Raw genomic sequence first — 27041 nt, forward strand, 5'->3', positions numbered from 1 at the left:
TCACTCCTCAGGCAGCCAGCAGACAGAAGGTCTCCAATGGGAAGCTATGCTAGTAGATACCCACAGGTAGCAAAACTCTGCCACAGAAGAACATGAGGTTCTTTATGTACATTTAGTTCTTTGAACTTGTACAGGAGAAGAGGCTTTAAGTAGAACAAAGGATGCTGTCAAAATTTGACTTAAAGGCAGCTGGGAAGAGTTCTACTCACCAGATCTGGACAAAAAAAGAATTCTTCCTTCGTCATCGTAACGGTAGAGATAAGTGGTGGAACACGCTTGAGCTCATGCATTTTCACTATGATATTGAAAGGCTGCTCTGGGTTAGTTCATTAATAATATCCATGGAAGGATGTGAAAAAAGTAATAAGTGCAACCATGAGGGGAACATGTCATATTCCCACCAACAGTTTACTATCTAGTTCCTTTCAATGTGTCAGCAACAGGACTTCTTATTAATTTTCACCGCGGTTCTCCACCCCGAACAGATTTTTAATGCGGTCATGCCTGTGGAGAGAGCTGTGTTACAGTGGAAGAATTCCACAGTCCCAGGTTAGGTGAATCTACAAAGATTGTTCAGGTCAGGCATATTTTTACAATAGGGTAAAATGTTACCATTTGTTACTTTGTCAGGCTTTTCTGCCTCTTCATAATCTTCTTTTCTGTTTTAATGTTTTATATCTCAGAAATGAGAGAGACTCCAAAGGCTACAGATAGATGTCAGCTTCTCTGAAAGCCCTAGACCCCAATCCAGCAAAGATTCTTCTGTCTCCAAAGTTCCTTACTCCCAAACAAATGCACTTCCAATTGCAAAGGAGTTCCCAGACACAAATAAATGTTAGTTAATTGTGAAGCAAAGGACAGAATTCCTCATCTGACTATACCTCCAGAGCAAGAGTTACACGGGAAAGTGTATTCCAGCAATAGAGATTTTAATTTTCAGTAGGTAACAAGAAAGGAACATGGGGGAAAAAGAGATGGGAAAAAGATAAAGCAGAAAGGCAGGATAGAGGTTGCTCTGACTCTCCAAACTAGAAAAGAAATGGGTAAGGGTGGCCAGGTAGAAAGAAAATAAGAAACTTGATGGGCAAAAAGAAATGTTGGCTCCTCATTGCATGCATGCAACTTCTTTACTCCCATTTACCACTTAGACTCCTTAAATCAAAGGACCCGACTGTATTTTCGGTGGAGCTGCACTGTAAGGAAGAGAGAATGAAGTATTGGGGACACAGATCCACTGCCTCATTACCACCTCACCCAGCCACAACCTCTGCGAGGGACGCAGTGCTGACAACAGCTCCAGCAAAAATGCACATCCCTGCAGTACACGCTCATGGAGTGCAGTCTTAGGAGTGCTAAGAGAGGGAACTCTCTTCATCTAGGGCAGCTATAATTTGGCCACAGCAACTTCTGTGTTAACTGTCAGACATTAACAGATGGTAGTTAAGGTGACACAGTTGAATATTTTTATTCATAAGGGACACAGGAGTTTGCCTGTATCTAAAAGTTTCATTGAGAAATGCAAGTTGGAAAAAAGGTCCTTTGGCTATAACCAAATTCAAGCACAGAAGCAAGCAAACTCTCAAGTGCATAACTGTTTCATGTTAACTATGGCTTGAATAGTTAATATAGTCAGAATGTTTAATTTCATTTATTGATCACTAATCATTACATCCATCCTCCCTGTAAAAGGACATATAAGTACCCTCACAAGCACCATGCTAACTGGCTCTAGATAGTATCTGTTAGTAGTGGCAAGCCCTGGCTTTGAGTGCCTGCGTGGGTGATGTGGCCATCTGGTCCACAGAGAAGAAAAGGGACCTACAGCCACCTCCCCCAGATAAATGAGTTGTCCTTTAGCTTAAGTGGTAGAGGCCTGTCCTTTAGTAGGTAAAAGATCCAGGGTTCTGCTCCCAGTTCTGTGCGCAAGTGATTTATATAGTACGTTGTCTCATTATGGCAGAATTTATATACACACTTCCTTCATTACTGGTTTCTGCCCTGCTCCATGACCCCTTTCCTAATATTAACTATCATACTGGTAACAAGGTCAATGTTATGCACCTTTTGGTTTCTGTCTTGGGCAATATCTTTTGTTTCTAGGCCAATATTATTGATATTGGTTAAAACCATTTAGTCCTATGTTATTTTTTAGTAATTTCTTTAAATGGAGAATTGATGTTGTAAGGTTGAAACCTTTGTTTATGGTTCTCAAGTAGAACTACACTGATTTTGTAATAAGAGACATGTGAGCTATAGTGAAACAACTGATTTCCTTAAAGCTAAAATCAAGCAATATTTCCAAAATCCACACCTTCGTTATGAAACCTGTGCCAGCAAGCCAGACAAGTTTTACATGAAACATCATCATAATGTTCAAAGAAGAGTTCTGAACTATAAATCAATATCTAGGTTATTGCTGAGTTACTGGCCTTAGTTTAACAGTATTCTGATTAATTTAGAAGAAAGAATTTGATTTCCTAAAGCCACTCTGTATTTTGATAGTGCTGCCACTGTCAGGGTTTTGTAGCAGTCTCACATTTCAACCAAATTGATTTGTAATGTTAATGTCAATGATTTATTGTGGTACCACATGTATATTACAGCCAAGACGTCTTTACACTGGAAAAAGGCAGCAGATTTGCCTAAGGCTAATTTCATAGTACTTTAATTATTAAAAAAAATCTTCCATTTTTTCTATGTACTTGAAAAGGCTTGGGGGAATGGCAGCCTCGGAAAAAGAAGTCCTCTATTTATCGACAGGGTACTTTACAAGGCAGACAGCTATACTGCAGTGTATAGACAACATTTCTTCAGCTGATCTGGTTAATTAAAATGCATGGTTATAACAGGCTCTCTCAGAGTTACAGCTGAATAATCTGTGACTCCTTTTTCCTCAGTGCCATAATGCACTTTGGGTCTATTTAATAGGACTATTTTAGAACAGTTTAATCCAAGATTTATAACCTACATTCTGGGACAGGGATTCCTTCCTTTCCTGTAAGATTTCCAAATAAGAACAAGCATTTTGGTAAAAAGAAAAGGAGTACTTGTGGCACCTTAGAGACTAACAAATTTATTTGAGCATAAGCTTTCGTGAGCTACAGCTCACTTCATCGGATGCATTCAGTGGACTTTCCACTCCACACGGCTAAATTCAGTGTCTTGCATAATGACAGGTTTCAGAGTAGCAGCCGTTAGTCTGTATTCGCAAAAAGAAAAGGAGTACTTGTGGCACCTTAGAGATGAACAAATTTATTTGAGCATAAGCTTTTTTGAGCTACAGCTCACTTCATCGGATGCATTCAGTGCAGCTGTAGCTCACGAAAGCTTATGCTCAAATAAATTTGTTCGTCTCTAAGGTGCCACAAGTACTCCTTTTCTTTTTGCAAATACAGACTAACACAGCTGCTACTCTGAAACCTGTCATTTTGGTAAAGAATCCCTTGAATATTTGTAACCTGTGCTCTTAGCTGTGCCCCCTTTTCAATACAATGAAATGAGTGAACCCCATTTTGTATCAGCACTGGAAATGGTGACTTGAGACCCTCCCTCCCAAACAAAACAAAACCAGCATATTAGGGGACTAACAAATTGTTTTTAGAATAAATCATTAAGTATACTTTTGCTGAAAGAATTCAGACAAGTCTGGGAGGAGAGATGAGAAGGGGGACAGCTGCAATTCTGATAGAAAATCTATTCCAGGCAGTAGATGCAGCAGAATTGAAAGTGCAGTGAAAATTCACATTTAATTTAGCATTTGCAAATATATCATGGTGATGTATGGCACCAATACAGATGGAGGAAGTATGGAGGAGATTTTTAAATGAGAATTTGCTTTGCAGGTCTGTGGGGATGAAATAGGATGTGAAACAGTCTAGAATAAAATGGTCTCAAATTTGGCATCCAAAAATGGTGGACAATTGAAAATCTAGCCTTTTCCTTTCCTGTTTCTCAGTTTAGCCATCTGTAAAATCTTTATAAGATCTGTACAGCTTATTCATTCAATATTTGTAAAGCATTTTGTGATCTTGGATTAAAGATGCTACATGGACCTGATCTTGATTTCAATAGGCTTGGATCAGTCCTTTGTATGTAAAATATGATATTTAGATCCCTGTGTAGTTTTGGAAAGGACATCTCAGCCTGGAATCAAGCCATTTATTTAATTTTTTGCACTGAGGTCTCCTGAGGATTCAGAAGTTTTTCTGATCCATAAAGCTGAAATTTTTCCTTTTATGAAGACATTTTCTTTTCTGTGGTTTCAGACTTACCTATATTCTTAGGCTGTCAAGGAGTCTGCTGGCCTCATAGGTAGGTTAGACAAACCTCAGAACTGCCCTAATTTATATTCAGCTGCCCAATAAGACCTGCTAAGATTACCTAAAATGCAGCAATGCTCCAGCCACACCCTCCTTTTCCTTCCTGGATTCACTCGGCTCATATCCTATGATGGGAATTGTCAGATGGTGGCTTGTGCTACTCAGCAAAACCCATGCACTAAGGGTATTCTACTGGGAGCAGGGGGTAGATCCATTATCTTTACGTCCCCTTTATGAAAGCAGAGAAAAAAATCGGACAGTGAAGAATCATTTTTCCCTATCTCTAGCATGATTTTGATTTTCTTTAATGGAGAAGACCTTGTGCCCTTTGAGTTTTTCAGTAGGATCATTAGCTTTCTCAGGTTAACCACCAGCACAGACACAGGCTGTTCTTTATGAAGTGCTGTTTTCCTTGACAGTAGTAATAACGAATATGGCAACAACAAGATAATAGCAACAGCCTTATGCTTTCCTAATTCCATTAACTTTCCAGAAATCAAGATTTTCAGAACCAAAGGGAGTGGAGCCAATAGCCATGTCAGTGACCATTAATCTTCCCTTTATTTACTTCCTTTTTAACGTTTGGGAGTTTAATTCCAATATTGTAGCCTACAGCCTGTGGAGTTGGAACTTCAATAAGATGCAGTTTAGAGCAAACAAACATGTGATGTTTTCAAATTGCAAAGACAGGATTGTAGTGGTGGATTCTGACTTGTGAGGCAATGAAAGGAAATCCTTGAATCCAGGCAGCTAATTGACACCTCTAGAGACCACACCCTTTCTCAGCCTGTACTTCTCTCCCCCAGGCCAAAGGCAAAAAATATGCTAAGGCATTCAACATATTTTCTAATATCTTTGAAGCAGTTTATCATTTTACTTGCCACCTGTCTACACAAGATGCTTCCTATCATGAAAATATTGTACATTTTTCTCATGGCCCAGTTTAGAGTAATTCTCCAAACGACCCAGAGAAGCAGTGATGCGGAGGCAATTATCTGATAAACTCTCAGGTTTTCAACTCCTTGTTAGCATTCTGGATGGCTTAAGGCGGGGATTTGGAATGCAATGTTCAACTCTTTACCTTTAGGCCAATAACATGAATGCTGTGGAAATTTTTGGGGACTCTTGTTATAGGTTAGAAAATCTCTCACTCATTAATCGAAATTCTCCACCATTCATTCCATTCTGGTTATTTGATTAGATAGCAAATATTAACCAACAGTTCTTCAGAGGATAAATGTTCCATATAAGCCAAAAATGGACATGCCTGGAGCTTACCAGTGCTGTACACACAATGGGTGCTTTTGCAAATATGCTTACCACAAAGTCTGAGGGTATGTCTACACTACCTTCCGGATCAGCAGGCAGCGATCGATCCAGCAGGGGTCGATTTATTGCGTCTAGTCTAGATGCAATAAATCAATCCCCGAGTGCTCTCCCATCGACTCCTGTACTCCACCGCCACGAGAGGCGCAGGCGGAGTCGATGGGGGAGCAGCAGCGGTCGACTCACCGCAGTGAAGACACCACGGTAAGTCAATCTAAGTATGTCGACTTCAGCTACGTTATTCACGTAGCTGAAGTTGCATAATTTAGATTGATCCCCCCTCCACCCCAGTGTAGACCAGGGCTAAGATAGGTTTCTAAAAGTTCAGCCTTCTACATCATATTCATAAATTAATACTCTCAGAAAAGGAAACTTAGTGCTATCTTATCAATTTTACATAAAACTGTCTTATGATGCAGTTTGAGAGGTTAAAATTCCCAGAAATTCAGGGCAGAGAAGCCAAGCAGTGGGGAAAAGTAGCTAAGCAGTACCATTTCCTCAAAAAAGAAACACCTCCAGACACAGCCGCAATGAGCAAGCCTATCTGTACTGCAAGAGGGGCATGGTTACTGGGATGTGGTAAGGCTCATGTTACAGATGCTCAGTACACCATGTTCCCCTCTCAGTACAGTCTGCAGAATAAGTTACAGTGCTCTGAACAGCAATAACTGCCCCCCACCCCCTATGATCTTCACACACTTCGGAGATGGGACACGTGAATGGGAGACTGGAGAAGACTGAAAATGACAATATGGCAACTTTGCCAATGCTGCCAATGCTAGAGGCATATGTGAGGGAGTACACAGCATCAGAGGAGGACTCCGTGTATGGCTTAAGTTTTAGGGAGGCCTTGACGGGCAGCCTCACCGGATCACCAACTGACATGACAAACTGCGGCCACACACTCTCCTTCAGTCCCACAAGGATAATACAGTGGACTCAGGACTCTCAAATTTACAGAACTGTGGTGATCTGTGCTCTTGTTTCACGCCAAAAGTGGAACATAGGACATAGCGATTTTCAAAAGAGGATGTTAACTGTCAGTAGTGGCACCAGGTCCTTAATATAGTATAATATGGTAAAACATAGGCAATTCCTCTCAGCGATGGGGTTTACAAACCACTCACTAAGGCAAAGGCAGGGGAAAGGCTGGAGCGGTACTGGGCCAGGAAAGTTCCACCCCTTAGGCACTGCTGAGCATGCTCCTGGAGAGAAGAGCGGTATTAAAAAAAAAAGCTCCAGCAGCTCAAGTAGGTGGGGAAAAAGGAAAGGAGGCATTTCTGGGAGACGCACTATTCTGAGACAAGAGAAGGACCTCTTACTGAGGAGGTCATGGCTGCCAGTCTTCTCCTCCCTGGCCCCTAACCTTTGAGACTTCATTCCAGAGGAAGGGAGAACCATGGGTGGGGGCATCAGAGGGTTGCCTGCATCAGCCCTGAAACTCTGAAGGTCTGGAGCAAAGAACTATAATCAAACAGCAGCCAGAGCCAATACTGAGACATCATGTGGGGTAAGAAGTGGCCCAGGGAAAAGTGAAAAAGATGTGGGCCAAGCAGAGGCCAGCCCGTGCTGTTACATGTTCAGGGCACCGGACTGGGACCTGGTGAAGTGGGAGGGCCTGGGTCTCTCTACCCACCCCAGATTCCCATATGCTGAGCCTTGGGATGGGCAGGACTAGAGGCTTCCTGATAAGGAAGCTGACCCAGCTAAACTCCATCCAGGGGTCCTGGACACATTGGGCAAAGAGACAGACTGGAGCAGCACGTCCTGACCACTAGACCTACTGACTAAACCGACAACCTTTCTATACCGTCTCTATTAAATTTCATTGGGTCACTTGTGATCCAGCATGTAGAAAACGGATGATGATTGTAAATAGAATGTGTAAAGGAAGATAACACTCCAGGGAAAAAGGGATTTCTCAGTGGGAGTCCCTTTTTATACGCTCCTCTCAAAATGCCTTGATTGATCAGAATACACTGATTGCCTTCTGCACCATGCAAGGCTGGTCAACCTATTTAGCAAAGAGGATGACTAGATAGAGTCTTTATTTTTCCTCTTACAAGATGCAGCTTTAAGGTCTCAGGCCATGTTGACCTATAGGTCAAGAAATGCTGATAATGCCCTCATAGCGTCCCAAGCCTCCAGAGAAGTATAAGTTTGGTGACCACTGTTCAGCATAAGGGGAGAGGGTAACTGTTTTTACACCTTCTCTCAGAAGTTTTCATGCTGACAGCCTTGAACATTTCATTTCTGTAAGGCTCTGGATTGTTGTCCTCACCCTAGCAAGTCCAGATGTGTGTCAGGAAAGGACACATGCAACATTATGACATAGGGAACAGCCCTGACCATGCCACTGCTAAGATAAGGAGAATTTAGGCTACTGGATTCTTCATGGACCCCCTGCTGCACGGTCTAGAAAGCCAGTGAAAGCCATTTTTTTAAATAAAATTGAGTGACTCCTGCCCTGAGTCAAAACCAGATTTGTTTCTCTCCTGCTCTCCCTTATATTCTTTTGAAAAATGTTTAGCAGTAGATAAGGCCATAAAGACACAGCTTTGCTTTGCATTATATTGTACTCTGAAAAAAACAACTACATATTCCTTTGCTTTGCTTGATGTAAGAAATAAAAGATGTCACTCCAGCAAGTAATTATTATTCTTATACAATTAGTTTCTGTATCAAAGAAAAAAGCTACTTGATTTTCCAGCAAATTCTAATTCAAAGTAATAGCTCATGAAGTCAGCTATTTATTAATTCTTTTAGACTTTTTTAATTAAGAATTTAACCTCCCCCGCCTCTTGCTACATAATAAAATAAAGTTGTTGTAATTAGAAATCAATTTCACTCCTCTAAATAATTTTAACAACAAAAACATTGTATCACCTTTCATTACAGAATTTCAAAGCACTTCACCAGGCTGGGTAATTAATTAATTATTATTTATAAAAGACTAAAAAGAGGCACCATGTGGTTAACTGGTTTGCTCATTGAGAGTCAATGGCAGAGCTGGACCAGAAACCAAGTCTCCTGACTTCCAGTCTCAAGCATGACCCACTGGAACATGCTGCCTCCTTTATTCAAAAAAAGTTATAGAATGATTTTATTTCAAAGTATTCCTCCCCTGGGCACATGACTGGTGCCTGGTTAATGTTTTCACATTAAGTGGTGATCTACACAAGTTATTACTACAACAGCAGCTTCATGGAACTTTCAGCTATTCCTTTCATTCTTCAGTGAGCTTTAGGATGAGCTCTCCCAACTGGGTATGAATGTTTTGGGTTATTTTAATTGATTGTGAAATATCTGCTCATCTGTACAAGTATTTTCTAGTAGCAAAGACACTGTAGCTGCTCTGTTAGGGGCTGTGTGAGGTGCTGAGACAGCTCAAACTTGCAAGAGGCCAGGGAGGTGCACACCTGAATTTCCAACCGATGCTCCATTCTGGTGAAGCTTAAGAGGCCCAGACAGTAACTAATTCCTGCTCCTTCAACTATACTAAAGATAGCACCTTAGCCTCAGGCTCTCCACATCACCAGATCTGCTTAAGCACATTTTTCTCCATCTTATCAGATGGCTATTGTCTCCACTTACGCAGTAAACACATTTCCCCCTTTAAAACCTAGATCCCAAAACTCTAACTCACCCTTAACTCAGAACATTGCTGAAAAGTACCAAAAAAAAATCATGCCACTTGTCTTTTGCATACAAAGTTGAAGTTGGGTGGGCGACATGAGTTAGACTGGTTGCTAGTGAGTCAAAAGCGATCACACAGCTGCAGAGAACTGGATGGATCATTTTCCTATGCATTTGCAAACATCTTGCATCTGGGGTTTTTTAAAAGATGTAGAACTTTGTCATTGTTTTGGGGTGTTATCTGACACTCCCCTCCCCCACAAAAACAAAAACACTTTCAGCCTTAATATTTTACTAATCAAAGTTTTTTTGGGGGGGAGGGGGGTGTTTTTTTGCTTCTATGCTGGGGAATATATATACACACACACACACACACTACGCAAAACTGATTTTACCTGAGAAAAGAAGGTAGAGACAAGGAGACATGGGAAGGGGAAGAAATAAGGATGCCTGGCCACCTTTAATTCATAATGAAATACTTTCATGTGTTTTATTTTTATTTTGTGGTTATTAGGATTATGTTGTGATGGGAATTATATTTTTAAAAGTGTTGCTTCAAGATCTGGGGCCCACCAGCACATAAAATACTTTTCTTTAAGCAATGTTCCTAATCACCACAGAAAGCCTGTAGGTCTAAAAGCTTTTTTGATAGCTTGTCAAATATGATGCAAATTAAGATGGTTTGAAGAGTTTCAGAGTAAACATATTGTTCTGACTGCAAGTCAGCAGAACATCACTGACTTGGACTCTTCTGTATTCTTTTCATTAGAGTAATGGAATAAAATTCCCACAATATCCAATACAGCAATTATGACCAGCATGTGTCACTAACCTATGTTTCTAATTATAGTATTAAAAGCCCTATACAACTTTGTGACTGATGAGCCTTTAATCTGAAGACTTATTATATCAAAGCAGACTGCAGACCGGAAGTGGATGCATGGATGATTGTTTTTACAACTGCAAATTCTGTTTTGGAGACTTATTCAGAAAAATTTCCGAAAATAGTTTCCTACTAAAATGACTGAGTGTAGATTTGTATGCAGCATTGTTGTAGCTGTGTCAGTCCTGGGATATTGGGGAGACATAGAGGATGAGGTAATATATTTTATTTTTACTACTGAAGTTGGTCCAATAAAAGATATTACCTCACCCACTTTGAGTCCAGAGTTCTTCTTTTACATCAACGTTTAGATTTAGGAAATGTTGACTCTGGGTTAATGTGTCAGCTTTATGTTTATGATGCTAGACTTAAAAAACAGTTGCAGTCTCCATTAAAAATACCTCTTTTGGGTTTCTAGCATTAGTCCTATCTGATACGATATTATAGACTTCAGAGATATTGTTCCCAAAAGCCTAGGTTTGCAATTAAAAAAAAAACAGCCGATTTTGATCCCAACGTATATGACTACACCAACAATGGGGTATTGAAACTGAACTGTGGTGCCTGTGACTGACTAATCCTGTCCAACCTACGAATCAGGCACACAAGTGAACAGGCTGATGAGATGAACAGGCTCCTACAATAAAAAGGCATAAATTACGTTAAACTAATATGCATTAAGGATATAGGGCCAAAATCTCTCCTGTAAAAATATAGGTTTCAGAGTAGCAGCCGTGTTAGTCTGTATTCGCAAAAAGAAAAGGAGTACTTGTGGCACCTTAGAGACTAACAAATTTATTTGAGCATAAGCTTTCATGAGCTACAGCTCACTTCATTGGATGCATTCAGTGGAAAATACAGTGGGGAGATTTATAAAGTCAGAGAACATGAAACAATGGGTGTTACCATACACACTGTAACGAGAGTGATCACTTAAGGTGAGCTATTACCAGCAGGAGACGTGGGGGGGGGGGGGGGGTGATAATCAAGGTGGGCCATTTCCAGCAGTTAACAAGAACCTCTGAGGAACAGTGGAAGGTGGAGGGGGCGAAATAAACATGGGGAAATAGTTTTACTTTGTGTAATGACCCATCCACTCCCAGTCTCTATTCAAGCCTAAGTTAATTGTATCCAGTTTGCAAATTAATTCCAATTCAGCAGTCTCTCCTTGGAGTCTGTTTTTGAAGTTTTTTTTTGTTGGAGAATTGCCACTTTTAGGTCTGTAATCGAGTGACCAAAGAGATTGAAGTGTTCTCCAACTGGTTTTTGAATGTTATAATTCTTGACGTCTGATTTGTGTCCATTGATTCTTTTACGTAGAGACTGTCCAGTTTGACCAATGTATGTGGCAGAGGGGCATTGCTGGCACATGATGGCATATATCACACTGGTAGATGCGCAAGTGAATGAGCCTCTGATACTGTGTCTGATGTAATTAGGCCCTATGATGGTGTCACCTGAATAGATAAGTGGACACAGTTGGGAATGGGCTTTGTTGCAAGGATAGGCTCCTGGGTTAGTGGTTCTGTTGTGTGATGTGTGGTTGCTGGTGAGTATTTGCTCGTGAATTACTGGTGGAGGGGATGGAGCTAGTGTTCTGCCCACTCCTCAACCATGCCCATCCTTTCCCCATAGAGATGCTCAGCAGTGCTGAGGCTGCTTCTGCCAACTCCTCTTGGGCTACTACTCATGTGAGTACCCCAAGCAAGAAAGTAGAGGGGCACTTTTACCCTTCTTCTCCCTTGCACAGGCATGTAAGGCAGTTCACATATTAGCTGGATATCTTACAGCCTTTCAGTACTTTATCTATTCCAACTTTGAAAATAACAAGTTCTAATTAAGCCTTGCCACTGTGATCTAGCCAAAAAAAAAAAAGTTAATATAATAGGCCATGCTAATATTTCTTGTCCTACAGTAAAGAGACAAAAGAATAAGCTTCATAATCTGGAAAATATATTAGGGTTTAGCAATTGTACCCTATTTTTTATTTCACTATATTAACACAAAAAATCTGCCAGCATAACTTCCAAACACATTGAACATTTTTGCGGTAATGCACGTCCCAAAGACGAACATTACTCCCATTTCATAAGCTTTCTACCATGGAGATAGCTATAAGACCAGCTACTGTGTGGAGAATACAAGCTAAGTTTGACTAGTTTTCCAACCAGTTTAATTCGGAACCCTAAAATGAAATAGAAGTAGGTTCAACCTTGAAGAAGGCCCTAGTAGGCGTTGGTTAATGTTAATCAGTATTGTGGTCTTTCAGCTAACATACAATATTCGCAAAAAGAAAAGGAGGGCTTGTGGCACCTTAGAGACTAACCAATTTATTAGAGCATAAATTGGTTAGTCTCTAAGGTGCCACAAGCCCTCCTTTTCTTTTTGCGAATACAGACTAACACGGCTGTTACTCTGAAACCATACAATATTCGTTGATACATCATTAATACTCAGAGGCAAGATGGTTATGTATTCAATACTGCAAAACAAAAAAAGTCAGCCAAGATACAGGATTGAATGCTGATAATGCGTACATCTTCCATGCTTTGAAAAATTATTTGCAGGAGGTTTTTTTTTCTTTTTAAAGTAAAACTACCTTTTTCTTTTTCTCTGCATGGGTGGTAGCATTCTTCTCTTGATCTACCATGTTAGCAAGTATCCTGCCTAAAGTTGCTGAAATTCTACCGACTCTGTGACTCTTATTAAGTCCACCAATAAGTGAGGTGGGAGTGGCTCACTTGGGAAAGGAAACTAGACCACTATGGTTGTAGAGAGAAAGCCTAGGGAAAAATCAAGCTCGGGGAAGAAGTTTAGGCTGAGGTGTATGTTGTATTGTTTTTGAATTACCAGTAATGTCAAACACCAGGAAAATGCAGAGTTTGGACACTCTGGGTACTCAACCCACTCACAGTAATGCTCCAAGAAACTAGCCAAATACCAAGCTTTGCACCCAGATGACATCCACATTTTTAAGCAATAATTAGGGTTGGAAAAATTCTGCAAAAAGTTTTCCAGAAAACAATAATTTTTTAAAATAAATTCACTACAGCCTTTTTCACTCCCCTTTTATTGTTCACTTCCCACAAACTTGAGTGATTAGGTTTTACTGACACTTCATAATCACATTTATAATTTTTAGTATATAGAATACATATAACCAATAATGCACACCCATCCAGTTTGGAAACAAGTTTTTCCACATGACTTATCTGACTAATCCAAATGAAAATACTGTTCCAATTTTGAATATCGAGCATCAAGTTGTCAGAGTGAACAACTCACAATCCATCAGCAAAGTTTAAAACAAAACACACAAAAACCTCTCCAATAAAATGAGGAAATCATGCTCTACCTATAAATATTCTATGATAAGAAAAAACAGTCTAGATTAACTGGATAAATGATGTATTGAAAACTATTTGCTCAGATATGCAATTAGCCAGGGCAGATGTAGCTCTTCTTTAAACAGGTTTTAGCTGTTTACTAAAAAAAAATAAAAAAGCAAAAATGCTTAAGGGTCAGACTGTGACCTCCTTATTCGAACTGGTAAGCATTCATCACATGAATGGTTCCACTGAGTCACTGCTCACTAGTGTGTGTAAGGGATATCACCACAATCTGGGCTCGTACATTTAACCAATACATTGCATAATCCAGCAGTTTTTAGGCAAGCCAAACTCCCATTAAACTCACTGGGCATTTCCTCTGCACAATGAGGGCCTGAGTTATAGAACTCATCCAGTTTATTGGTATTAATATTTACGATTCCTTAGAGAATTAATATTACTATTACCGTAATAGAAACAAGAGCTAGTCACAAAACATCTGTCTCCCTCTCCCCAAGAGGAACAAACAAAATAATGTTCATTTATTCAAGATTTTCAGTAGAAAAATTGGCTTTTCATCAAAAAAATCAAAACCACAAAATTGAATTTTTGGTTTTCCAACTGAAAAAATTTTCTTCAATGAAAGCAGACACTTCCTGTGAAAAATTCTGTTTAATAAATAAGTTTTGATGGAACATTTTTGACCAGCTCTAACTGTATCTTTGTTTGATTCTGTGGTATATTATCTCTGAGAAATAAAAGTATAACCTACTGGTCAGCGTACGTTATGCAGCCCTTTCTCTGACTTGTTAGTACTCAAGTCAAGAGGCCTGGCTCTTTAGCTCAAGATAGACTCGCTTTGAGATCTGGAGATTTCTGGTATTGGCCATAAGGTCAGCTACCATAAAAACATTGATATATGCTAAGTAATAAGATGTAAAGTTAATTCCATTTTTGTTAAACTATTCTAACATTTTAATGCTTCCTGTTTTTTTTAATATATTAACTATAAACTTATACATTGCACCATTTTTGTTAAAAGAAAATAATTTAAGTGTTATCACCAAGCTTCACTTGTTATATAAGAGATTTAATGAAGCCAGTACTAGAACTGGTTAAAAGATGGTAACAATGTTTTGAGAAACATTTTGAAACTTTCACCAACAAACCCATACTTTGGAAATGTTTGGGGGTTTGAAACTGGTAATATTTTGTTTTTTAATCTCATTTTCTTGCCTTTCTCTTGCTTTTATCTTTTCTCTCTGCTTCTCCCCACCCAAACTTTTTCCTTTTTAATTTTGTCACTGAAAAAGAGGTGATGGTGGGGAGGAGAGAAAAAACAAACAGACAGAGATGGGAGAAAAAGCTGATCAAGATTTCCCCCCAAAAAAGCCCCCAAAATTTTCTTCAAACATGTAGTTTTAGAGGAAAAAAGGGCCATTTTCATTTAAATAATTTTTGAACAAAAAATATTCACCCAGCTCTTATCAGTGCTTTTTTTTTTTTTTTGGCCTGTCCTGGTCATGACTATACAATATCTGAGTAAAAGAACAAAATTCCAAACCCTTAAAAAAAGATTCCTTTATGTAAACCTCATGGGGTTATCATTTGTTTCTGAGCATCGATAATCATTTTCTACAGAGCTAGTTGGGTTCATGTAAACAGAATCCCCACTTGCAACTAAGGCTGGCCAGAGAAGAAAATCAGTTTTGCAAAACATTTAAATGTTTCAAAATTTGTTTTTGTTCTACACTGGAATGAAAATGAGACCTTTCAAAAAAAATTTCCATGGACACTCTCTATAGCCTGATTGTTAGTGCAGTGGCCTGAAGTGTTGGGAGACCAGGGTTAAAGTCCTTGCTCTGCCTGGTTGGGAGCAGAGGGAGGGGCTTTGTTTTATTTTTATCCCAAATCACTCACTCAGACAGAGCAGAGATTTGAACCGAACTTTCTCACATTCCAGGTAGCGCCATAAGCAGGCAAATCTGGGTCATCTCCTGCCGTGATTTAGGCTCCACAACCTCAGCCTTACACGGAGACTCAGAAAACTCCACTTATTTCTGCCTTGCAAGCACATTCTTTCTCCTACTACTGAAGTTGCTTATTCACAGCAATAGGCCCTACCACCATCTAGCCAAACAAGCCAGCCAAACTTTGTGCCCTTAAGAGGCTGCAAACAAGCACTCAGTAGTTCTACCTAATGCATAGTATGAGATAAGAGTCAGACTTGGTGCAAGGGGGAACCACTCAGTGGGGTATCTGGAGGAAAATTTGATTATGGGGTTTTATTAGTCAATTTGCAAAAAAAGAGTTGTTGAACTAAGGTTTTTGATTTTTTAAAATGTTTCTATTTTCCATTCCTTATTTCATTAGCTTAAATAAAGTAATCCAGGGTGGACTACCAACCTCGTTTTAATATCCACTTCTGTTTTATTGGCTCTTTAGTTTGTAAACACTGCTCCCATTAGTATTCATTACTCTGGGTTTCCCTATAAAGTTTCCTTGTGGCACTAAAGCCTTACACATGATTTATTCTGTTACTGGACTTATCCTCAGAGCATCCTCACAAGGTTCCAGTAAACCAATATCTCCAACTTAAAGTCTGATGACTACTGGCTGGAAGACCACATCCCTGCCCAGATGCAAATAGATGGAATTCCCATGAGGGAGGCTTGACAGTTAATCTGTATGGGGAATTAAAAAGAGATCAAAAGGACAACAATCCCAGTTTCTGAAATGGAGATGTAATAATGGAAAAATAAAGTAAAATTCTCCCTACAAATAGATTTGTCACTGGTATTCTTTTGTATAAGTGATGTACTTCATTTCACAACCTGCACAGAAAGCCAGTGTTGAGACCACCTTTGACTTTTATCAAGGTTACAGAATAGAGTGAATAGATCAAGGAACAGCATTTTACAAATGCTCTAATCTCTAATATGTATTTAGCCATTTGAGAGTCACTCTTTCCTGCTGTATTCCTGAGTTTTTGTTTTGTTTTTTTTAATAATGCCAACATCTAACTTTTGGTATATTTTTTCTATTTTTAAACTGGTGAAAATTTTTTGAAAAGATCAAGGTTTTGTGGGATTTGTGGATGACTCATAAAACAACAAGAGTCTTTGACACAGCAACAAACATACGCATTTAAAAATGATCTTTGAAAAATCTGGCTGTATATCTCAGACTCGTCTGGGACCTGATCCAAAGCTAATTAAAATCAATGGAAGTATCTATGTCAATGGAAGGTTTGTATAAAGATTGAGGGTAGAATCTGTTTTTTATACAGTAGCAGATAGTATTATTTATTAAGCATTTTATTTTCCCATGAAGCATCACTCAGTGGGAATCCCCACCCCTGCAACACACACTTCAAGGAACTATTTCAGTTTCCCAAGATTACTTCTATGGGCATAAAACTCACTCATCTGAGTAAAAACCACAGAGTAGTAGATATCAGAAATCATTATGGCCCACATACTGAATGGCCCATACAAATGACAGAGAGACACTGTACAGAGTAGATATCACACAACTTTCTAACCATCTGGGACTCCAGTATTTGTTCAAGATTATCCCATGAGCATAGCATTAACAAGTCAGTGTATTTTCTCTCATCAGCTTTATAAAATTTTCTGAACATTTACCTTTTAATTTATAAGATGTGCCTATTTCAAACTCTAGTTTCATGTACATCATTTAAAAAATATGCCAATTAAAACACATCTGATTTTCCAGACTTTCTGAGCACCTGCAGGTTCCATTGTTTTAATGCTCAGCACTTCTGAAAAAAATCAAGATATTAACTCAAAAAGGGTCAAGCTAAAGAAAACCTCAAGAAAACACAGCTCCCCAACTGCAACAAAAAATTCAGTCGTCCATAATATGCTCTCAGGCAAAGGCCTGCATAGAAATATACTGGATACCTTGCAAATGCCCTGAAGGTCAATGGGGAAGGAAGTTCTAGAACCGAGGATCCCCAGTGAGAAAGCCCTGGCTCCAGCCCTACATGGTTCAGATCTGGGGACTATCAGCAAGTGTATCTCAGTTAATCTCATCTCTTGGGATGGAATGAAAGAATAGATGCTGTCTCAGAGATAACCAGGACTCAAACCACAAGGGCTTTATAAATCAAACACACCATTTTGAACAGCACTGGAAACAAATTGTAACCTAGTGCAAAATGCTCCTTTTTGAAAGCACTACTTAGTGCATGGGTGTCACAGTATATGTCCTAGACAACAATAATGACATCAGAAGGGGTTAGATATACTTGAAGAGACAATACAGCAAGGTGCTCACAGAAACTAGCTGGAAGCATCTGGACTAGACATTTCCCTTAAAATTGTTCTGTCTTTCACCTTATATCTGTATACACTGTTGTAGTAGCCATGTCGGTCCCAAGATATTAGAGAGAGAAGAGAAACAAGTTCTGTGTAAGCTTGAAAGCTTGTCTCTCTCACCTACAGAAGTTGGTCCAATAAAAAAATTACCACCTCACCCACCTTATACCTCTATCATATTAGCTACTTATAGCATTGTACACAACTCACCATCCTGGAATGCCCCAATCTGCAATGTGGCACTGCAGCATCTCTGCCTCAGCTTCCCCACCATGCTCTTTGGCCTACTCCAGTCATACATATGGCTTGGCCCTCCAGCCAAGCTGCTTTAGAGAGTTCAACCCATTCTGGGGGTAACAGAATCCTTTAGACAAAGTCCAAGAAAAGCAAAAAACAAAGGAATTTTCAGCCCAGGCTGATTCAGCATCCAACTCCCTTCCCTACAGCCTGACCTCAGCTGCAACAGTGTCTCAATACCCATCAACAGGTACCTGGGCTTTGATCAAACCTACAATCTGAGCCAAACCTACCCTCCTAACAAGGCATCTGACCAAACAATAGTCTGCAGACAACTCCTGACCCTTAACCAGGCTTCTTGCCCCCTGCCCCCCCGCCCCCAGTTAAGAGCCATCGGTCTGCTCTCCTCCCCAGTCAGGATTTAACTGCTGGGCTTTTATCTTCTTCAGTCCAATACCCAGGGCAGGGTGAGGCTAACTTAGGCCTCCTGGCTCTTAAAGTGGCAGGCTGTCCTGCTACAAGGGTCTTAACCTTATAGATTCCAAGGCCAGACTGAATTAGATCCTCTGACTCTCAGTAGTTCCTCTACTTGCCCCTCCAATGCAAGAATCTGCTCCTCCAGCACAGCCACCAATTTGCATCCATGCACAAGAAGCCCCTTCCAGCTTTAGGTAGGAAAGAAAACCCAGCACATTAGTTGCATGTCACCACCACTGTTTGATTGCTGGCCATCATGGAATTGCACGTAGAGCTGAACCTAGAAGGAAAGCCTCTCACATTTCTTCTCCATATTCCCTCTAATTAACCAGACACTTGAAACAACAGAGCTGATCAAAGTGTCAGAGTCACACAGCCCTGTCTCGGCTGAGTCACACAGCCCTGTCTCGGCTGCTTACTCAGCGTCCCATGTTCCAGCTGCAGAACAGTCAACCAAACAATGCAGACAGACTGACCAAACGCTCGCCAAGTCCCATTACCTTCAAACAGAGAGTCTGCAACTATTCTCTTTTGACAATCTCTGTTCACAGCTCTCGAGTCAACCTACCAGTGATTGATCCTCATCATGAAACCCAGCACCATCATCATCAATCCAAGCAGAGGTCCAAAAATGGAGTGGACATGCAGACTGAGCCATCTTCTCCCGCTTAAAATTTTCCTCACAAGGATGAATTCTAAGACCTCATAGGTGACAGGCAATTTGACAAAGCTTACACATTAGCTGCCTAAGCCATAATTGTACAAGGAAGGACTATGGACTCTATTACCGTCCACCTAGGACCTTTCAAGAACACTGACTGCACTTAAAATTATATCAGCACACCTTGGATTAAGGCTGCATGAAAAATTCATACTATTCATGACTTTCAGTTACTATATGTCTGTAGAGTACATAGCACAACAGAACACACAGAACAGTATTAATGTTACATAATACAAATGAAAATTCATGTTTTAAATAACATAACATTCACATGAGATAATTTTCCAATCTGCAAAATCAAGTGGAATTCAGTGCAGCATACAGATTAATGTAATTAATCATCACACCTCTCACAATCAGCCAAAACATGCTTCCTCAGTTTTCTTGAGGGAAAAAACAGCTGCATGCAGAAGCTTGTTCCATAAAATGGCATGTGAGAATGGACAAAAATATAGCTCTCGCTATAGTTATTCCTTCTTGGCTGACAGAAATATATTAATGGGTTTAAAGAAGTAAAAAGGGAAAATTACAAAAAACTCCCCCAGAGCAGGTTTACTAACCACCACCACCACTTTTTTCTTTTTAGTTTCACAGTAGAGTACAAATTAGAGCCTCAGAAGATTAGTACTATAAAATGTTAACCTCCCTACGCCTAAAATGATGGATGATGCCTCTGAATTCCCATGGTGGAAGCCAGTGGGATTTTTTTTTTCAGCTACTGCAGAATTTTCTGAAGCTGCATGGGTTCTCCTTGAAATCTGCAAGTGCTTGGAACTTTTTAAGCTATCAGTACCCTATAAATTATAATTACTGAACAAGTTCTGTTCCTCAGATTGTTTTAAGAAACGAAGGTGCTACTAAATAATTATATTCTCTTCACTTTACTTAATTGTGTATGACCTTGTAAATGAAGGATTTTTGAAACATGCACCTGAATTTGCTATAGTTTAAGTTTACTAAGTGCACTAGTTTACTCTAAGTTGGGTAACTAGACCATTTCCTTACCTACCGTACAGTGCAACTATAGTTAAACATCTACTACAACATTTCGTCACCCAAGTGTGACAGACAGTAGTTAAGAATATCTTAATGGCACAGTAATGGAAAAATATAACTTTTTAAATATCATTGAGTTAACAGAGGTAATAATAATGAGTTGTGCAGTGAAAAGTTCATTTCCTCCCACTTAAGGAAAGAGACATTTTCCTGCTGTGAATATTCAACTGCTTCCACTATGAAATTCCTTTGCATGAAAATCACTTTGCAAGTAAACACTGTAAAAAAAAAAAAAAAAACGGTGCACAGGACATAATTCAGAAAAATAATTCAAAGCAGTTGATTCTGCACAATCAAAGGTGAACCACATCAAAAAGGAGCTTCTGTGACAAAGAGTCTTCATATCCAGAGAAAACTACAGGTATTAAAAAGACTGAATGAAAACAATATGCTGCTTGTGGTACAATGTATATCACAGTTTAGCATCTGAGCTCTTTGCTGACTAAATACACCCCATGGAAGGCAATAGTTGATTATACTGTTGCAAATGGCTGAATATACAAAGGAGCAGACATGGTCACGGTTTCATTGGTTATGCTGTAAAACTGAATGTTACTATATTTTGACAATTATTAAGTAAATGAGTTCAAACTGTAACTTTTTCATTTTAAAAGAGAAAAATCTAAGTCATATACATTTGTGTCTAAATCCAGGGACAGGGACACTAGTTATTAAATGTCTGAGTCTTAGGGTTTCCACATGCACAGCTCTCTTTGATCTCCAGAAGAGAAATGCATGCAAAATGCACCTCGGGAACAACCTTCAAATGTGTTTTGGATTTCTAATGCAAGTGAGACTTTTGTGTATAAAGAAAAATAGTTCTCGTGTAATTTTAAAATAGTATTAATTTTATATAGTACAAATATACCATCCTAATAAGACATTACTTTCTTATCATAGTTAATTACAAACGTAATTGATGTAACACACAGAAATCCCACAACTGCACAATAAGTGAACACTAAACTTAATTGACTTCAGTAGGAATCTTGGATGGAGAAGAAATATAGCCCTAAGTACAGGTGAAGACCTACCAAAGGACAGTTAAACTTCAGACTAAGTAACGGATGGTCTCTAAGGTCTACACTGCAATAAAACACCCACAACTGGCCCATATCAGCTGACTCAGGCTTGCAGGGCTTGGACTGCATGGCTATAAAATTGCAGTGTAGCTATTTGGGCTCAGGCTGGAGCCTGGGCTCTCAGACCCCATGAAGGGGGAAGGATCCCAGCATCCAGGTTCCAGCCCAAGCCCAAATATCTACATTGCAATTTTACAGCCCCACAGCCCATGAGCTCAAGTCAGCTGACAGGGGCCAGGTGCGGGTGTTTTATTGCAGTGGACATATACCCTAAGTGTCTGAACCAACTCCCCCTAAAGTCAATGCAAGGGTTACTACAGCAGTTGCATGAAAGGAAGGAAGGATATTGTTTACCTACTGTTATTGGCCCCCACCAAAAATGAGACCATCCATTTGTCTGTACAAATTTGTGGGTGGCAAATTACAAGGCTACCTTTGAAAACTGGAGGCCAAAAGGGCCACAAATTTGATATCTTGAATGAAGGGGTCAAGTAAACTGTATGTGTAGGTGTAAACAAAAAACCATATTTGAAAATTCTGCAGCTACCTACAAAAAGAATTGGGCATCCAAACAGATTGTGTACATGCTATTATCTGCTAGAACCTCAGCTTGCTAGTTAGGCAACAAAACCAGCTCGTGTCCCTAGGTGATAAGATCCATGTACAGGGCAGGAAACTCTTGAGGTTCTATTTGCAGTTTTCTCTATATTATTTTCTGATGTGGGGTAGGGGTCACCTAATGCTCCTCCCTTACTGTCAGGGGACCGTGGGTCTTGAAACCTGGTCCACAGGGCACTTCAGAGCTAATAAGCTGCAACCTGCCACCCAGTGACTGCTAACTATCATCAGAATAGGAGCTGAACTCCAGCAGAGGACCCCAGTCCTGAAATCTGATTGGCAGAATACTGGGCATCCTGATTGGTTCACAACTTCTATATAAAACCAGCACAGGAACAGGAAGTTGTTCATGCAAGTGGGTTCTCCCTACTTTGGACTGCTTCCCCTGAGATACCTGCTCCTAGTGCTTGCTGCCAATCTGATAACCTGACAATGCCTGCCTCCTGACCTGAGTTTGCCCTCTGGCCTGTCTCAGACTCTGATCTTCTGGTATCAGACCCAGCCTCCCTCCTGATTCCCGACCACTAAGTCAGACTGCCCACGTCCCAGTCATAATACACACACACATGAAAATATGCATCCTTGGATGGATGTAAAGCCTTCTGTGGACCACATCAGTGAAGAAGAATCCTACTGCTAAAGTAGCTTAGTACAATTTCTATTCAGAACTGTGCATGGTTCCTGGATGTCAGGGGAGATCATAACCAAGCCAAAATATCTCCTTCAGAATAGAAAAGAAAACAAATAGATATAATTCATTTGAACTTTCAAACAGCCTTTGATAAAGTCCCTAACAATAGGCTATTATGGAAACTAAACAGTTATGAGTTGAGATGTTAGTGTATGATCATGGATTGGTTAATTTTCAACATGACAAAAGATTAACAGTTGGTATTCCACATAATGGTACTCTACAAATTCATAAAAGAAAAGTTTCAGATAGGAGACACAAAGGTCTAGCTCAGCCACTGAAGAAAACAGAAATATAATTTCTTAAGTCTTTCACCATGCCACAAGACAAGCTAATGAGGCTAGAGGACATGTTCCCAAATAGTCTTCCATGGCTATCTTTTCCATAGTGGAGACAGGTTCACTTAAGACAGCCAAATATTACATTTATAGTCATCTGCCGGAAATTGAGCCTCCTCATTTTACCCCAAACTAGTGAGTCGCTCCTTTGATTTCAATGTAATCTTCTCTCTGTAACTTGGGACTGATTCTCAGAAGAGCATTTTGTGAAACAGTTTATGAAAAGCTTTTATGTTGTATTTTACCACTTTTGGAAAACTCTGAGTGAATCCAAATATTTAGGTACTGGTGGATGAGCCTTATGTTACTACTTGCAAAACAGCGACCAACCTATTAGCGCGGTTAGAAACTTGTTGGTTTCCTCTGACAGGGAGTCCTGCATATGTTTTCTTCATGTATATTCCATGTATATTCTCTCCTTTGCATTTCACTGTGAGGTTTTGGGTTTCAATGAACCTCAAGTCAAGGAAAAACAATGAAAACTGCTGAGTGTTACTGGATTTCCTGTTGAATTTTGCATGGTTCAAATGTAAACACAGAAATTGGCTCAGGTTACTTTAAAGATTTGTAATCATTCTATGAAACTGGACTGAATTTTGCATTTGGGACAAAACCTGAAGCCAGGTTTCACATGACCTCAAGATGAACATTTTGTATAACTCTATGCCTACTTATTGATGCTGGTTGTATAACCTGAATAGTGATTTAAATCAATTAAAATACCCTTGCAAACAGCTCACACAAAGATGGTGAAATCTGTCTCAAAAGTCTTCTCCTCACCTGTGGATACCAGTTGTGCATGCAACCACTTCAGTCTCTCTCTGGGACATCCAGTCCATGGTGTTGGATTGTGGAGGGGTGGGGGGAAATAGTACATAAGATGTAAAATATGATAGTTCTAAAAATGGGAAAGAAAACAAGGGTTGAGATTTCAGAACAATCTTGGGGATTTGGACACATTAAAATTAAGGACAATGGAGGATGTGTGTCTAAATCCTATAGACTGCTCTGAAAATCTCAGATTTTGCTTTAGAAATTCTGGCTAAGTGTTGATGTGGGATTTTTATTGATTTATTGGACTGAACAGGAGCTGTGCGGATTGTTTGGGAAGAGTGTTTTATCTCCTAAAGCTAAAAACTGGGTGTTTGCAAAGAAAAGTAGTGAAGGAATAAATAAAAAAGTCAAAGCAATCATGTTTAGCGCTTACATGTTATAACATTTTCCAAATGATGGACCATTTTCACTCTCCTGTGTACAGGTGTGGGTGAAAATAACAGCTCCCTCAATCTTTGGGGGCCAATTGCATTGGAGGAAAATATTTACTCCTGTGTGGGGCAGACGGCACACCACTACCCTTTCATGTAGGAACTCCACTGACCAGATAAAGGGAAGGGGAAATCCAGTTAGACATCCATAGAAGCCTTACCAAATGAGACTCCCTGAGATCCAGTGAATCAGTGCATTTTACATGCCTGGCCCTGCCTGCTGTTGGTACTGCATGGCTAGCTCCAAGCTCCCAAACTGGGTAGAGTTTGGACGATTGATGCTGTCGCAGCCTTTCAGCCTCCAGGCAGACTCGCTGTCACTGGGGGTCCACAGACTGGGTTCTGCCAGTTTCCACCAGCCAAACTCATGGGGCACATCTGGCCCATTAACTGATTCATCCTTATAACCCCGCTGTGAGGGAGGGGGGTATTATGCATAATTTTGAGATAGGGAAATGAAAGCACAGGCAGGCTCATGGCCAAACAGCAAGTCAGTGGTTTGGTCAGGATTAGGACACAGGTTTCCCACAGAAAATTCCTGAGCTACCCACCCCTCCTAAGCCTCTTTCCCCAGGCCCAGACACCAACACCTATTTTTCTGTAAATAGTTTCATTTTAAAAACTGTATTTATATTGTTTTGCAATATAACAGAGATAACTATAGATCACCCCCTACTTCATATGAATTTTGATGAACCACACATCCATTAAACAGCAAAGTACAATTTATTTCATTCATGACAGCTGAGTTTGGTTACAACACAGCCTATGGCAGTTGGCCTGTGAGATGAGATTTCAAAATAAAGAATAAAGAGAGGAAGTGTGCAAGGAATTGAAAAGACAAGATTGCTGTTACAGCATTAGTGCCGATATACTGTCTGTGGAGGGTACAGGGCTGGAGTTTGCTGTGATACAGCAAAGTATCTGAGATAGAAAATTCAATTTTCTCTTTCCGATACTTTGCTGTATCACAACAAAATTTAAATAGAAAATTTAATTTTCTGTATCACAAGAAATTCCTACGTTGTATCCTTCTTAGACATTATATCAGAGCTAAAGTTGTTACAGCAATATATTGTCTTTTCAATTCCTTCCACACTTCTTTGTTTTTCTCTATCTACAAGTCTGATCTTGAACTGCCATAGTCTGTGCTGCAACCAGACTCAGCTGTCGTACAATAAGGAAAAGAATGTAACAATGAAAAACTGGCCTTGGCCATTCCTATGTTTCTCAGCCACCAGAGGCATGACAGTTTTTTTCTGGGTTATCAGCTAAACCTGAAGTAGAGGGCGTAGGCTACTACCACTTCAGCTGCTACAGGCACTCTGCCAAATGCTACTGGAAACAGCATCAATCAAAGGAATACCTCCTACAGAACAGTACAAAGTTTGTGTTGGCTCCTACGCTGGGAACAGAAGTTGATTAAGAACCAGTTAGGGCTGTCTGTAGTAGTTTATGGTACTAGGGATGAGCAAACCACTTCAGATAAAACAAATGGCAGAAACTCTAACTAAATAGCAGAGGCCTGAACCAAAATCCTAGATCTGACAAGCTCCCTGCACTTTGAAAATGTGCATACACTGAACAGCCTCTACCTGAAGGGCTTCTGTCCAGCTCTATCTGCAAATTAAAGCTGGCCCTTCTTTTTAGAAACCCCTGGGGAAGGCAGCTGACCTAATACAACCCATCCTCTTTTGAGGGTTCATCCATCCCTGAACACAGCTGACCCTACTAACACAAGTACATGCCCATGCACCAAAGGTGAAGATTGAAGCCCAGTACCAGAAAGGGATGTAGCTCAGTGGAGAAGGGGATGTAGCTCAGTGGTAGAGTGCATGCTTCACATGTATGAGGTCCCGGGTACAATCCCTGGCATCTCCAAATTGTTTGGGGGGAAGGGACAGCTCAGTGGTTTGAGCATTGGCCTGCTAAACCCAGGGTTGTGAGTTCAATCTTTGAGAGGGCCATTTAGGGATCTGGGGCAAAACTTGGGGATTGGTCCTGCTTTGAGCAGGGGGTTGGACTAGATGACCTCCTGAGGTCCCTTCCAACCCTGATATTCTATGATACCTATAAATTAGTTTTTTACCAATTATAAGAAGCCTACTTATTTCTGCAGGGAAAAGATGCATAAAGTATTTGAAATTTGACTCTTCACACTTCATTTGGAACACGTGTGGAAGGGCTGGCTGAGGGATGCTGACCCCCCCCCGCAGCCCCGCCTCTTCTGTCCGAGGCCCCACCCCTTCGAGGGGCCCGAGCCGGCCCCCATACCAGTAAGTCTTCGGAGTTTCTTTCACCCCTGTCAGTAGGTCTCAAAGTGCTCTACAAAGCTCAGCAAGCATGATTTTAAAAAGTCTTCACACTGTTTCACAACTTTGATATTGCATTATATATTAACCAAGTTATGAATAAATCTGAACTCAAAATGGTGGTTGAGTCCAAATTTTACATGTCAAATTGCAGATGTCAGTGCTGGTAAAAAATGCATTCAGGCAATATTATTCACGTCATCCATGGGCAAAGTGTTCAGAAACCAGAACCATTAAGTCAATAGGGCAGGGGAGGATACATGACCTACAACCCTTCCTCTCCATTGAGCAATATACATTATAGTAATAAGCAGTATAGGAGAGATCTTGTCTACAATGCAAAATATTGGGTCAGATTTTTTTCTCTGATGTGATATTAGTGCAGGTGAAAGGTGCCAGATTCAG

General features: G+C 40.1%; 2 protein-coding genes and 1 non-coding gene across 3 annotated transcripts in view; 2 read left to right on the top strand and 1 right to left on the bottom strand.

The window, feature by feature from the left end:
* Window positions 1–27041, bottom strand: part of CTNNA3 (catenin alpha 3) — a 917365-nt gene that overhangs the window by 527926 nt on the left and 362398 nt on the right. The window lies entirely within an intron of this gene.
* LRRTM3 (leucine rich repeat transmembrane neuronal 3) overlaps window positions 1–27041 on the top strand; it is a 138166-nt gene that overhangs the window by 13908 nt on the left and 97217 nt on the right. The gene's annotated exons all lie outside the window — the stretch shown is intronic.
* On the top strand, window positions 26134–26205 carry TRNAV-CAC (transfer RNA valine (anticodon CAC)). Its single transcript has one exon. It is a non-coding gene; the product is annotated as a tRNA-Val (tRNA).

Source organism: Lepidochelys kempii, chromosome 7 (genome assembly GCF_965140285.1).
Source record: "Lepidochelys kempii isolate rLepKem1 chromosome 7, rLepKem1.hap1, whole genome shotgun sequence".
Lineage (NCBI taxonomy): Eukaryota > Metazoa > Chordata > Testudines > Cheloniidae > Lepidochelys > Lepidochelys kempii.